This window comes from Thamnophis sirtalis, unplaced genomic scaffold (genome assembly GCF_051295495.1).
Source record: "Thamnophis sirtalis isolate CommonGarterSnake01/CBP01778 unplaced genomic scaffold, rThaSir2_p1.2 scaffold_11, whole genome shotgun sequence".
Classification (NCBI taxonomy): domain Eukaryota; kingdom Metazoa; phylum Chordata; class Lepidosauria; order Squamata; family Natricidae; genus Thamnophis; species Thamnophis sirtalis.
In genome coordinates this window covers 27597849-27612759 of record NW_028261391.1, presented here as the reverse complement: position 1 = coordinate 27612759, position 14911 = coordinate 27597849, and the positions used below count along the sequence as shown (strand labels likewise).

The 14911-nt window shown below is 34.9% G+C and overlaps 1 long non-coding RNA gene across 1 annotated transcript in view; it reads left to right on the top strand.

The window, feature by feature from the left end:
• Positions 1 to 10265, top strand: part of LOC148043579 (uncharacterized) — a 53288-nt gene extending 43023 nt beyond the window's left edge. The window contains exon 3 of the long non-coding RNA XR_015698097.1: positions 8735 to 10265. This is a non-coding gene — a long non-coding RNA (uncharacterized LOC148043579). The remainder of the gene's footprint in view (positions 1 to 8734) is intronic.
• Positions 10266 to 14911: the final 4646 nt, after the last annotated feature.

Below are 14911 nucleotides of genomic sequence, written 5' to 3'. Positions count from 1 at the left end.
ACTGTTTCATTTCTCTGCACACTGACTTGACAGAATTTTTTGAAAAACTATTTATAACTAGACACTGAAGGCTTGTCTATCAAAATACTTTTCAGTTCTTTCTTCCTATCCTAAGAATTCTCCAAAACGTAGGAGGGGGGGAAAAAAGCAAACTGGTAGGGCCACACAAACTTTGGAATCATCTTCCTTATATTTTAGACTACATTGCTAAGCCCTTGAGCAAACTATTATCTGCTTCTGTTTCATTCAATCTGCTTAATAAACAATCCAATGGGTCATACATTTGAAGATTTCACAGGCCCTCATTAGGCCAACATAAGAATATGTATAGATTTTTTTTAAATAAAAAAGTTAATTTACAGAATTATATGCTTCTGCAAATTCCCTGCGGAAGAAGAAATGTCCAGGCACTCAACCATTTGAATTGGCCATTATAGGGAATTAAAATGCAATCTGACTTTACTGCTGGAGTTCTTTCTATTTCAAGTCTAAAGACTCTCATTCCAATAAGTTTTCAGAAATAACACATTAAACTCATGAGCACTTGTACTTATTGCGCAGAAGAGCTTGTTCCATGAACTGATCAACTGAATATTGTGTCTCTGTGTGTGCATGCATGTGTATCTGAATATGTATATGTATGTATGTATGTATGTATGTATGTAGGTAGGTAGGTAGGTAGGTAGGTAGGTAGGTAGGTAGGTAGGTAGGTAGGTAGGTAGATATAGATAGATATAGATATAGATATAGATATAGATATAGATATAGATATAGATATAGATATAGATATAGATATAGATATAGATATAGATATAGATATAGATATAGATATAGATATAGATATAGATATAGATATAGATATAGATATAGATAGATATAGATATAGATATAGATATAGATATAGATATAGATATAGATATAGATATAGATATAGATATAGATATAGATATAGATATAGATATAGATATAGATATAGATATAGATATAGATATAGATATAGATATAGATAGATAGATATAGATAGATATAGAATAGATGATATAGGTATAGGTATAGGTATAGGTATAGGTATAGGTATAGGTATAGCTATAGCTATAGCTATAGCTATAGCTATAGCTATAGCTATAGCTATAGCTATAGATAGATGATAGATAGATAGGATAGGTAGGTAGGTAGGTAGGTAGGTAGGTAGGTAGGTAGGTAGGTAGATAGATAGATAGATAGATAGATAGATAGAGATAGAGATAGAGATAGAGATAGAGATAGAGATAGAGATAGAGATAGAGATAGAGATAGAGATAGAGATAGAGATAGAGATAGAGGTAGAGGTAGAGGTAGAGGTAGAGGTAGAGGTAGAGATAGAGATATATATGATATAGCTATAGCTAAAGATATAGCTATAGCTATATACATACACACACACACATCTATATCTATATCTATAGCTATAGCTATAAATATAAATATATAGGTGTGTGTGTGTGTGTGTGTGTGTGTGTGTGTGTATTTACACAGCAATGTGAATGGAAGAATAAATTCTGTAGGGACTATTGTTGTTTGGTTAGTCACAAAACATATTTGACATTTACTGCATATGTGTTTGTGTAGCACACTGTTTAAAGATACTGCAATAAATTGGAAAAAGATGTTTCCACAAGTTCATAGCTACATTTGCCACCTTTAATATTAATAGGAGAGTATCTTTTAAAGTGAGCAAATCGAGGAAGTAGCAGAAAGTATAGTTTATAAAAGAAGATTAGTGGGTTTAATATGCACTGGAGACTCAAGAAAAAAATCTTATTACTGTATGGAGAAATTACCTCATAAAGTAGCTAATACAGCAGGCTAGGGAGTCATTTTTAACAAGGTTTTTATGATGCACAAGTGTAGGCAAGCTAATGAACTTATCTCTGGTTATTTCCAAATTGGAACAGTGTTGTGGTTTGTTTGTTTGTTTTCTTTTTTCTTATCTTTCTATTCTTATGTTTTTGAAAAGTAAAATGTACTTAATCCCTCTCAGTAAAAGAAAACCATAACTGTGATCAATTAAATCTTGCATTTCACTGAGGGATGGAGCCATATTAGAACTAAGATCAGCTGGTAACAGTAAAAAAAAAATCTATTCTGTGAATAATAATGGGGAGGGGGTGAGAAGGAATCCCATCAGTAAATCCGGAGCAAAGCTATACTTCTACCTCTACAACCAAATATCTCTAAATCTCTCAAATGTAAGTCCCATTGAATTCAATGGAGTGCGCTCTTAAACTAGTTGGTGTAAGGTTGGAGCCTCAGAAGTGAAGGCCAAGCACAGTACTAGACGAAGCTTTGTTTTAGCTGTGCTGCTGTGTGTGTGAAAAAGCCATGTGGTCTTTAACGTTCATAAAACAGACATCTGAAGAATGTCATCTCCAATAGCAGGAAACCAAGTGGGGGAAGGGGGTTGGTAAATACATAATGTCCATCTGTCAGCACCCCAGCATGTCATGCAGAGGTATTGTTTAGGAAGAGAATGACCACATTTTCTTACCCAGATGCCAGAGACAAACTGCTGTGCGGTAATAAAAAGTCTTTTTTATACTGATCTGCAATGGGTGCTTTTGAAATTAATTTACGTGTACTCTGGAGATTATTTTGAGGTCTGGAAGGTGTTTACTGCCGGCTTGTTCTATTTTTAATAAAAATGAAATAATACACATTTTATAGTTTTATATGACATTTGTACAGCAGAATTATTCAAAGTAATGGGAACATTTAGTTTTTACTGAAATAGACTAAGGACTAAGGTCACAACCCATTCGAACTTACCTGAGAATAAGCTAAAGTAAAATAAACGAGATTCAACATATTTTCTTCAAAGTCAATCATATTGAAATCATTGAGAATTAAAAGTTAAGCTGATTAGAATGGTAACTTTATCCAGTGTTCGCAATTTGGAATTTTATGTGTATAAAATTTATTTATAAATCTACAATAACATTTTTTGCAAAATTTTAGATAATATATAAACTACGCTCCCTTTTAGATGAAATAACAAATCACATTTTTATTTTCCTTTTTTTTTTTTTCAAAAAAAGTGAAATCGTGCTAGGTTCTTAGTTATATATTTCATTTAGTAATATTCTGAGCCTATTTTAAGAGGTGCATTTCTTGGTGACAGAATTCTTCTGCTAAGAAATGAAAATCCCACTACTGTTATTCTCGTATATATCTGTGACACTGAATGATTACTTTGCAATACAGTATTAGTCTTCATTCATCCTTCTAACATTGCGATCTTTAAAGCTAGAAAATCTACCCATGTTTAGTGGGCAGAAAGTCTTATTGGATTTTACAAGCCTTACATCTCGTTAGATATATAATGTAATATTCTAACAGTGTACTGTAGAAGAAATAATAACAAAGAACTGGTGGGAGTTTTATAAATTCAACTAACTGAATTGAGTTTTCTGATACCAAAGTTGAACAGGATTATTAAACAGGTTTGAGGAAATGATAAAGATCTCTTTTATAAGAAGCCATAATCTTGGCAGACTTCAAGGAGATTCCTCCTTCAAGTATCAGCCTTTCAGCCCAGAGGTTATAACAGTGATGAGCTGTTTTCAGATATCACCTTCTTTTAGGCAAGGTTATTTGCCTATAATAGGCCCAATGGCTATCCTTTAATGAAGGACAATATACGTGTCCCAGAATAATGTTCCAGGATCCAAACTGGTTCGGTCACCAAAACCAGAGGTTTAGTCTCCTAAGCTTTCAGACTTGTGCTGGAGTCCATCTTCAGGGAACTGTTTTGGACAAGAAGGCTGTGCAGAGAATGCTGAGGACAGAGTAAAAGATTTTTATTGGAAGTTCACTTCCTTCTATCCAGGACATGGCATATAAGCACTGCTTGACAAAGATCCACAGTATGGTCAGGGATGTGTTACATCTTCTCCATGACCAATTGTACTTATTACCTTCTGGAAGGAGGCTCTGTGGTATCCAAAGCAGAACAACTAAGATTCTGTAATAGCTTTGTACCATATAGTATCAACCTTGTTAACTCTAAAGACTATTTTCCCCCACTATCCATTCAAAATGGATTATGTGTATCAGGATTTCATTTTAATATGTTCCATTGTACACACAGAAAAGTGATACTAGCAATAGCACTTAGAGTTATTTGCCGATTCATAGAGCTTTATAGTCCTCTCTAAGTGATTTACAGAATTGAATATTGTCCCAAACAATCCGGGTCCTCATTTTTCTGACCTCAGAAGGATGGAAGGCTGAGTCAACTTTAAAGATTATTTTACCTTCTTTTATCTTATCTAACTTCTCTCTACTGGAAAGTGTGGTTTGGAGTACTCTATGCATATGATTTACATATGTGGTACCTGGTTGGGTGTGGCTTCTTATTGTTTGATTGGGATGTTGATGGCTGACTATTAAGTTGTTGGCTGTTGTTTCCTTATGCTGCTAAGTCTTCGGTTCCTAAGTACCTGATAAGCTGGTGATAAATCAGCACTCCTGTTGTCTGACAAGGGGCCTGTTTCCCAGGATTCAATCATTTTCTTGGTTATCTTTATACCTGCTCAGCCAACAATCTTAATGGCTGCAAAATTGAATGAATGTATTCACATTGCAATGAATGTATGTTCATTGCAATGTAAGGCTAGGACAGACAGAAAGGAAGTTTACAACCAGATTGCAAGAATACAAGTGAGCGGTTAGATGAAGAGATCTGAACTCATTGTTAGACTCACATTGCAATGAACAAGGACGGACATTCAATTTTGCAGCTACTAACATTGTTGGCTCTGATAAGATCAGTGAAGAATGAAGATCTGGCCCACAGAAAATGCTCATCTCCTTGTGAAGCTTCATATGGAGAAGGTCCTGGAAAAAATATTCCTAAAAGTATACAATAACTAAATTTATGTTTCAGTGTTTGAATCTATTATAAGGAGCCAATTACATCCAAATAAAAAAAAATGTGTTTTCAGGAGAAGCACATGGGCTTCTTTTTTTGACCTGAGATTAGCTTTCTTAGGTTATTTAAGCAGAACTAACTTGCATGACAAAAAGAGATGTCTTGCCAGTAAGACCCTGGTCAGTGTTCATCTTTGTACAGAGAGACATCTGCGACCATTGTTCTGTCCAGAAAATGATCTCTGAATGAAAATATTGTACTCATATACACAGTATGTTACATCCTGAAGAAAATCTAAATTATAAGTTGTTTGCTAATTTTTGAGACATGCTGTATAATTAAACAGATGCAATGTTTTCTCAATGAAAATAAGTGAGATCATTGTCCCAACCATTTGGGGTCTCCTATTTTCTGCAGCCAGCAAGTTTGCCTGAATTGTCAAAATTGTTTTATATGGGTTGAGAGAAGAAGCTAGCTGTCTTCCATTTATCTAAAAATGTAATGAGCCGAGGTGGCGCAGTGGTTAGGGTGCAGTACCGCAGGCCACTTTAGCTGACTGTTATCTGCAGTTCAGCGGTTCTAATCTCACCGGCTCAAGGTTGACTCAGCCTTCCATCCTTCCGAGGTGGGTGAAATGAGGACCCAGACTGTGGGGGCGATATGCTGACTCTGTAAACCGCTTAGAGAGGGCTGAAAGCCCTATGAAGCGGTATATAAGTATAACTGCTATTGCTATTGCTATTGCTACTTCCAAATAGTTGCTTCCTTTCCAAAACAGCAATGTTTGGATGGAAATATGCAGAAAAAGAGTGAAATGCAATATTGAAGAAGCCTTTAAACCAGAAAGGTCAAATATTGATTTTCAAATATTACTTATACTAAACTTAACATGTTTTGGACTTCAGGTCCCATCATTATAAAGTTGTGTTGCATCAAATATGTTACAGGGAGGTTGGTTTAAAATGACACAAGAAAGTTTCTCAGAGTTTTAGATCTTTACTCTTTCTGAGCCTATCCCAGAATGGCATAGAGGGAGATCAATACTTACTACAGGGCAAAACAAAGGTTGCATAGTTGAAATACAATTCTCATACTGGGATACAGTTGACTATGTTTTCGACCAGAGTTATTTGTTTGGGCAGCTCCTGATATACTAGCAATGATCATCAGCGTAAATGTATAGACACTACATCTTAACATGTTTGTCAAAACCAGTTCATACGCCATGGCATGAAGCAAAAGTATCATCTTACAGCTGTGTATTAAATCATTTGCCCTTCTCTAGGGAATAAAAATCTATGGGATAATATTAAGTTTATCCATTTCCATCCAAACATCAAAGTTTGGTTTAAATATTGCTAATGTTTCATATATACTGTTTCTTCCATTAATTAGTTTGACCAAATAGTTAACAATCACCATCAAAATATGGTGTTTTGGAAGCAACAGGTAAATCATTAAAATAATGTTTAAGAAAGTCACAAGCTTTTTTCTCAACTCTGAGAATTTAAGGAGTAAGATACCTTCTTTGTTAATATGAAACTGGTGCCTTCTTCTCTGCTTGTATTTCTTAGGTCTGGAAGAAATAAATATGCTTCTAAATTAGCTTTCTCTGTTTTTATTCCCCAAACACTATATTTAGATTGACTTGAGCAAGGCTACATGCATTTTGCTTCATCGTAAGTGTGGTTTTGTATTGTAAGCTTTTAAGAGAGATGGGAGAATAAGGAGATGGTCTCCATCACGCTTCCTTCCTTCCTTCCTTCCTTCCTTCCTTTCTTAGTCCTACTTTATCTGTCCAAAGACATGTTCCCTCAAACAGTAAGGCAGGTCAAAAAAATAAGGAGAAAAGATTCAGAATAGGTCTTTGGTCTCTGAGCTGCACATGTTGAAATAGGCAGTGGGAACTCCACCTGCTCACAGTCCTGTTCTGTTAAAAGGAACTAATCCTTATAAAACTGACCTTTCTTGTTGTTTTTCCATCTCTAATTTCCTGCATTCCTTACAGTCCTATATTCTCACTTCTCCTGATTCAGTTTGCTTTTGAACATTCTGCTTCATAAACAGATGTTATAAATTACCTTTCTTGTTTCTGGTAACTCATCCCACATGGTTTGTGTCATTTTCTGAAATAGTTTCCCCTAACCTTTTCATTTGCCTCTGTTTCTCAGTGCTGAAAGTATAGGCATTTTTTTTTCTTTCAAGTATTTTTTTCTATAAAAGACAATGTCAAGTTTTTTTTAATGAGAACTTTAATTCAAGCCAGAAGCATGGAATATTTTTGTTATCTTCTTATGTATCACAGCAGAACTTGCCCCTTCATTACACCCTTATGAAACATGAAAATAATTTAAAACTAGAACAAAACAATATTTTGCTGAAATTTCTTTTAAAGCAATTTTAAAGTCTGCAATATCTTACACTGTTTAAAACACATATATAGTTATGTATGTGTGAGAGAGACTAATAATATTCATATCAAACTAATTTTTCTAGAAGTTTCTAACCATCCAAGATATTATATAGGGAGAGCTTTATACAGCCACTTTTTCTATCATAAATCACTCTCAAGAAAGCAGTCTTCAGCATTCTAACTCTTTCTTATCCTAGTATCAGGACAATCAAGTGTGATGCACAACAGAGGTTGGGAATAGGATTTGAATCCTTGGTATTTCTCTCCAAGCCAAAAACAATAGTCAAAACTGGAAATGGATGTAACATTCGGAACCTCCTTTTTTAAAAAAATGTATTTGGTGTGATGTACGGGCATTGCTGGAATAATAACGTTCTGAATCCATCTTCCATAGGCTTTGTTATACAGTGGAATCTCAATACTCATTTGTTGGTGCCAGAAAATATGATGAGGACTAATAACAACAAATACCAAACAAACCACATGACTTAACATGTGACCCTTTGCTTCATCCAGAAAGGGACATGAGTCATGAGGCAGCTGACACCGACAAGTACTACCTTGCACATTGAGTACCAAACAGACAATCAGCACTGAGACAAAATTTTCACAGTACAAAAGTCCAAGAGTTTTAAAGCAATCCAGTACGGAGATATGAGTCTATTGTGGGAAGAAGAAAAGCAGAAAAAAGGGCAGAGATCAAATACAGCAGTGGTCCCCAACCTTTGCAGCTTGGTGGCCCAGCAGGGTGGAGGTGAACCGGGCTATGTGAGTGGCTGGCCAGTGTGCACGCTCATGTGCAGCTCGACTTATATGATCAGCAGCCCAGTGTGCACAGGCATGCACACACAGCTCAACTTGCAATAGAGCAGCATAAAGAGACTAAAGGATCCTTGGTGCTCTCTGAGCTTTGTTGTTTTCTTGTAGACATTTCATTATCCAAACTATATAACATCATCAGTGCACATTGTGCATACAGTGCATAAGAGACCTATTTGCAGCAAAGGAAGGAACTGAAAATTGAGAGGGAGAAGGGAAAAAAAAGATGAAGTCAAAGGGAAAATCAGGAGGATAATCCAAGCAATTTAGGCAGAAAACTTGAATTAAGGCAGTAGTGCTTGGGAATTAACACTTTCTTTCCATTTTCATGATCATATTTCCCCCCTACAACATCCAAGTTGTTATTTGCCTCTTGAGGAAATTATGCAAATATTATTATCGGTGGTGGTATATGAATGTTTCTACTAAAATGCAGAGAATAACTTTGGCGATAATGGGAAAGATTGCAGGGGGGAAAGGATGAATTCTCTTCCCATGTGCTAAGGCTCCTGTCTAGACTATCATTGAAAGAACTGCTTTAAAAAAATCATTTATTTTTGAAGAGTTATATCTATGAATTATTTTTCTTCTAGGTGCTCAAGGTATTCACAGATCCATGATCAAGCATGGAATCAATTATGGATGTCCTTTCATTTCAAACCAAGTCACTGAAAATCAGATCCTCTACCATACATTTAGATTCTACTATTTATTGAAAATGTTTGGATATGAGTTCAAAGTAACCAAAATTATCATAACATGAAAAAATAATAATTAACTAATAATGGGGTTAATATAGACCCCACTGAACTTCATTTTGTTACTGAGATACATATAAGCTTACATGTATGCATGTGTACACAAACAGAAACAGGGAAAGGGGGATGGAGTTTGATGCTCTAATTTACTTGTACCAATCTGCTTGGGACTGAACCATTGATCTGATCTACTGCCTGAATTGAGTATGTCTTGTTAAGATAAGGTTCTATCCTGTTATCCAACATAGAGAAAACCAAGGGCTCTTTTTAAACAAAAAAATGAATAGGATTTCCAAGCAAAGTAGGTCATAGTGACAGATTAACCCTTCTCACAATCCCTATTATCATCATTTCTAAGACACCTGTATTTTGCACTTCATTCATTTAAAAGTTCATAAAAGTTGCAGAATTTTTATGTGGTAGGAATGGTTTGTCATAAGGATCATTAAGTCCCCTATCTAAATTAATGGAGGCTGTTGTCAATATTAAACTTAAATATAAAGATATGCCTCCAAAATTAGAATGTTTAAATCGTTTAACAATGAGCAAACATATTCTGTTATATCAAATACCGAAGATAAAAGGTGATAAATTATTGATTCTGATTCTGTGGTCACTTCTGTTGTCACTGCCATGGGTAAGGTTAAATTGTGGATTCCTAACTGTGGATTGTTAATGTTTTATGAAATCCAGAGACACTGTGTGTGAGTTGGGTGACTAGATAAATCTGTTTAATAATTAAAAAAATAATTTCACATTCAGGAGAAGAAGGATACAGCAAATGGAAGTAGCTATCAGCCAGCCTTAGAGAAGAACCGCCACTTGTGAGAACCTGCTGAGAATGAGCAGAGACTCATGAAGCAAACTGTAATAAAAGAAATCACATTCCTGCTGGAATTAGGCTGTTTTCTGATTGTTAGTAAAACTCCGAAATAAAAAGACATCTGCCAATTACTGAATATCCAATATTCATCTTCCTTTCTGACATGTTGTCCTTAAGCTCCAGATGGAGATTGAAATTTTGTGTAAGATAAAAGCTGAAGCTAAATGTAGTTGGTTTTATTCCGCTGGCTCCAACTGTACAGATTAACATAAATTACCTTGCTGTTTCTAAATTTGGGGTTTTGACAACTTTGATGCATGCTAATGTGTTACAGTTTATTTATGCAATTTTTGTGATTTAACAACTGTCACAATTTTCATGAACTTTAGGTAGTATGTTTACACATGCACAAACATATTTATGTATGCATTTGAAAATCTTACCATTTTGATTCCAGTATTTTGTAAAAATAACCGAATCCCATTTATGTTATGTAATTCTTAAGAGATACTTAAAAAAAACCATATATACATATACATACACAAACACACATGTTTCAAGCAATGTATTAAAATCCAGAACAATATATTTCATGTTCTTTACTGTTGCTTGCCTTGGAACCAATACATAAAAGGATCTATTCTGTTTTTCTTAGGTAAATCAGAAACTGATTACATTTTGTTCTATTTAGTTTAGGTTTTTTGCAGCTCATCTTCACCTTGCAATGCACATTCTGTCCATTTTGTGAATTTGCCTATGGTCATCCCATCTTAACCTCATGCTTTTAAATCTCTCCTTCTCTTTCTTTGTAAGACTCTGCATATGTCCTTTTTGAAATTTGTCTTACACATTTGTGCTCATGATCAAAATTCTCAAGGTTTACCTGAATCGTAGCACAATTCTCTGTATTCCTTCAGTCATTATGTTTGCAGATTTAAAAATCATATTTTCTAAAATTACATCAAAGTCATTTATAAGCCCATCTGGTATGACAGGATCTAGAATGGAGTTCATCACTCCTTCCAGTTTGACAAGAAATCACTGACATATAAACCATTTGTCGAATAGTAGCATTGTTCCACTAACATTTTGCAAATTATGTACTAAAATCTCATATAAAACATTTTTGAATACTTTGCAAAAGTTAAGGTATATTTTAAGGCTTTTAATTAGAATTTCTCTTCCATCACATTAAAAATTATAATTTAGCACCAACTTTTTGGATCCACTGGATTAAAAAATATTTTAAAGGAAAAAAATGTTTTTCTCTCTACATCCATCTGTTGGAGGACGGAGGGAGGGGGAGGAAGGAAGCTGGGAAAGAAGGATGGAAGGAAGGACAGAAAGAAGGAAGATGTAGCAATCAACATATGGGTACAAGTTTATGTCAGGAATATTATAATGTCCACTGCTTTCTGTGGACATTTGTGCATTTTGTCTGGATTTAAAGTTTTAGATTATGGCCTCAATATCTTGATTTCATTGCTGTATTGCCAATATCTGTTTGTGGAATTCTGTGCATTTTTTCATCTAAATATTTGCCAAAAAGTTATTATTTCTAACTTTATAGATTAGTGTTTCATAGTACTTTATAAATCCTTAAACTTTATGGTCCTTTTAAAATGTAATATATAAATAATCTCAGAAACTTTCTCCTCCTCCCTCCCTTCCCCACTCTCTCTCTGTCTCCCTCTCTCTGTCTCCCCCTCTCTCTCCTTCTTTCTCTCATTCTCCCTCCCTCCCTCCCTCCCTCCCTCCCTCTCTCTCTCTCTCTCTCATCTGCACACACACACACACACATACACACACACTGCACAAAATGTATCTTAGGTTTTTTAAATCTCTAACCCATTTTTTAACATTTATTTTTTTTTCAAAATAAAGAGCTCTGATTACAGACATACCAGAACCAACACCATTTGGTGTTTCTATTTCTAGAAAATTGGTTCTTGCTGAAGGGAATGCTTTTGGCAGCTCTTTTTATGGCCCAATCTGAAGCTGCACAGATGGGTCTCCAGACATTAGATAAAGGGTCTTGTTCTTCCTCTTGCTTGAGGCAACCAAGAAATATTGTTGAAGACGTGGTGCTGTTGCAGCAAAGGAAACCATGATACTGCATTGCTGTCAAACCTGGCTTTTTCAAGGTACAGCTGTATCACCATGGTAGTTTTCACATAGGATTAGGCAGGGCAGGAGTTGGAAAAATATTGTTAAATGCCATTGTACAGGATGTTGATCACCATAGAACATAGATGATGGGAGTTTCCTATGTTCTTGATGGCTAAGAGATTTCCAGGTCTTTTGTCAAATCCACCCCTAGGTTTAGGCTTATGGCATGATCATGCAACATTTTCAAATATGACCATGAAAGGCTTCTTGGCATTAAATACAGAGATGTAAGCATTGTAGTGAGGTGCCTATAATCCCATGTTTAGATATCCACATTTTCCCTGAAGACAATCTGAATAATGAATCAAATGATCTCCACAGTAATTGGATCTTTTTCTGTGTAATTAGCCATTTCCCATTCTGCATTATAATTTTAAGTAGTATGGCTGAATTGAGCAACTCATGAAATGAGTCATTCATTATGTGAAAGCTTTTAAGGAAGTTATTTCTGGAGGTCTTGCTACAGAGGTTAAACTTATGTCTAAATTAAAAGAACTGACAAGCAGCAATCAAGGCAGCAAAATAGATGGGCTTGGGAAGCAACCTTGTTATAAGAAGAAAGTAGAAACAGATCTCCATCTTTTACATGGGAGCTGAGGGAATGATGAATAACTTAGGTAACTCACTCTGTGCAAAATCAATCTTTCACTGTCAATTTTAAATGAACTAATTTGTCCAAAAATCTGTTCAGTCAGTTTAGAAGCATTTCTCAGTTCATCCATATTAGCAAATCCTTTAATCTTGACTAGACTGCGTAGTAAGAAATCTAGAAATGTGTTAATATGACTAGACATATGTAGTAGAATACGAATTGATTCTTTTAATTAGTGTCTCCTGAAGTTATAGTGCTTTCCCTGAACTATTGACCGACTAATACATGGGGAAAAAATACTGTTTTGACTAACATGCCTTGTGCAGACTAGCTTAATTCTTAATTCTATCTTAACTGGTCAACACTCCTCCTTGTTTTTATAGTCATCAAAATTGGTATTTTTTTCTAAGGTTATGGTTTCTACTGAAGGCATTCATTTTTTAAAATGTTTTTAGGTCAACTATTTTGGGTCAATGTATGAATATTTTCCTACATCTCCCCCCCCCCAAAAAAATTCTTATGATAAAAGAATGGGAGAAAATAGAAATGAGCTCTTGTTGCTCAGTGTGGATTTAAAGTGAGGTGTCTCAATGTATCAAGTTTCAAAATCATCAGCCAAAAAAGTCCAGGAATCATGAAATTTTTAATACAACAAGTTTTATTGTGTTATTCCATGATTATTGGCCTCAACTTTATACAAAAGTGGAACCCCAAACAATAAAAAGCTAAGATATGTATAAAGGTTGAATCCAGGGAGTGATGCTTCTATTTTTTTGGTTGGGGTGGGAGTATGGACATGATTGTCATAGGAAGGTTCTTTAGAGTCAGAGAGAATCAATTTGGATTTGGTACATTTAGATGAAAACAGGAGTTGGTTCTGGATCAAGATTTGACTCTGGTCATACCCAGAAATTAAAAAGGAAAGGGGTGTATTTTATTGATTACAACTATTTTTTCCACCATAGTAAAATAGATATCAAAAAGATCTGTATAAGATGTTTTGCCACCTTTCAGATAGAGACCAATTTCTCAAGTAAAACAAGTGTTCTTGTATAGGTGAGACTTTTAAATTGCTGGCTATGGAGTCTAATAGAATTGGGAGTCATGTGGTTACTGGGGATTGTGACATATATTTTGAAATATTCAGTTCTCTGTTAGGAAAACAACTTTTATTTTCAAAAATGCAATTAATAATTTAACATCCAATAAAATCTGCTACAAGTAATGTTTTGTAGTGTCCATGTCTTCGGCCAACTTCCTGCAGGTTCTTCCCATGCACCCTAAAACTAATTTCCAGCATGGCACCACTACTGCCACAACATGTTTTGAACTGAGATTGGCAAGAAGTAGCAACTTTTCAAAATTCATCTGCTTAGTCTATCCATGTTTGCATAATGGGGCTTGTCAGGAAACATTGGTTGTGTTCAGTCATGCTGAATATTTCCTTCTGACTGGGACCAAGTCATTTGCCAGGCTCTTCTTGTCAGGGAGAGTTAAGCCGGTCACTGATCCTAATTTTAAAACTGTTTGTTGCAGCATTCCAATTTTTAATCACTACATGACTTGTCAGCTTGCATATAATCCACATCAATATTTTTTTTAAAAAAATCTATTCTAATATTGAGAGTGCCCAAGATGGCTATTTTAACATGTGGTTATACCTTCACTCTTAAATATAATAAATCAAACTCAAACCCTCTTTCTTTGTTTTGCTTGCCAAAAAACATTAGAATTTTTAAAATTAAATATTTGAAGTAGTCCACAAAGCTAATTAATTTATTGGCTTCCCCATGAAAACAACTATAAAGCCAACTATTAAGGAAAAACTTACTGCACTACTTCTAAAATAGTTCTTTAACTCATAGGGCTGAAGAAGGAGTATTATACCCTTAGCTCTTGATGTAAAGGTGAAATTTAAATCTGTCCAATCAGGGAATCAATAAAATTGTACTAATTTCAACTGTTCTGTCCCATATATGCTTATATTTAGATCCAACCCTCTGCAATTTTAATTGTTTCTTTCTCTCTTGTAAACTACATTTGCCATAAGGTTTTATAAATACAGAAATATGGTTCTAAGTAGGTCAAAACAAGCCATTACATGATGTACAAATCTGAAAAAGAATTAATATACTGCAGCTGACTACAGAGAGAATGAAAATCTCTCTGACGCTCTGAAGGTTTAGTTACTTTTGTTTCACTTACGGTACATTCACATGCTTGCACACATATATGTTGATATTGGTATATCTATTTTATTGAGTTCACATAATGCCTAGGCTTAATTTTGCAGTCAATCTTTGATACAAATGGCTCAGTAATGTCAGATTATTCATCTGTCCATTTCGCAAGCATCTACTATTTTCCTTCTCTTTGGAAGAATACCTTGGGCTCATTTATGACCATAATTCTATCTGTGATCTGCTTT